The sequence below is a fragment of the Bufo gargarizans genome, chromosome 5 (assembly GCF_014858855.1).
Source record: "Bufo gargarizans isolate SCDJY-AF-19 chromosome 5, ASM1485885v1, whole genome shotgun sequence".
Classification (NCBI taxonomy): Eukaryota; Metazoa; Chordata; class Amphibia; order Anura; family Bufonidae; genus Bufo; species Bufo gargarizans.
In genome coordinates this window covers 91,342,847-91,343,681 of record NC_058084.1, presented here as the reverse complement: position 1 = coordinate 91,343,681, position 835 = coordinate 91,342,847, and positions in this window count along the sequence as shown.

Below are 835 nucleotides of genomic sequence, written 5' to 3'. Positions count from 1 at the left end.
TCTTCTCTCCCCCCCCCCCCCCCCCCCTCCTGCTGGGTTTGTACAGAAACGGCTCAGTAAAATGTGGCGTTACATGATGCCATGTGCATGAGTCCCAAGACCAAAAGTTTGATATATTATTTCAAATGCTTTAGCTGATGACACAGAAAGGTGTTACTTGGCCTTTATTTTCAGGAGCCACAATTTGGCTGAAGTTTGCAATAGACTTCTGTTTGTAGCCGCTAACCTGTCATCTGTGTCCATGTATGAATGCACCATGTCTCCTTTACCTTTTGCCTCCTGTATATAAACATGCATAAGTATACATTCGTCCTTGTGCCATCTTAAGGCATGTATGTGCCAGTGAATATTGTAAGGCTGGGTTCATGTCACGTTTTTCCTCTCCGTATACGTTTTTAAAGAGATGTCTCAAACCGATACCATACACTGGTATCTGTTCCCCATAGAGTTCTATTATTAAAATAATGTTTTTATTTTTATTGTAAAAGCAGCATCTGTTTTTTTTTACCAGACTATGCAGGATTCGAGAATGTGGTGTGCTGTGTTTTTTTTTTTTTTCTCCTCCTAACGTGTACGTCAAATAGAGGCATAAAATTTGATGTGAACCCACCCTTACTGCCGATGTATCTGTGTGTATGGGGGCTTTTTTTTTCTTAACATCACCATGATTAATAGAGCCAGAGATCTCCTATTTATTGGCCCAATTGCTCTGCTAAATTGCAGTGGAGGAGGTGCGCCCTTTCTCAGCAGGTATGTCCTTTCTGCTGCAGCTCTCTCAGTAATTGTCAGCTTCTAACAGTAGATATGGCTGGTGCCAGTTGATCGAGGGAATGTA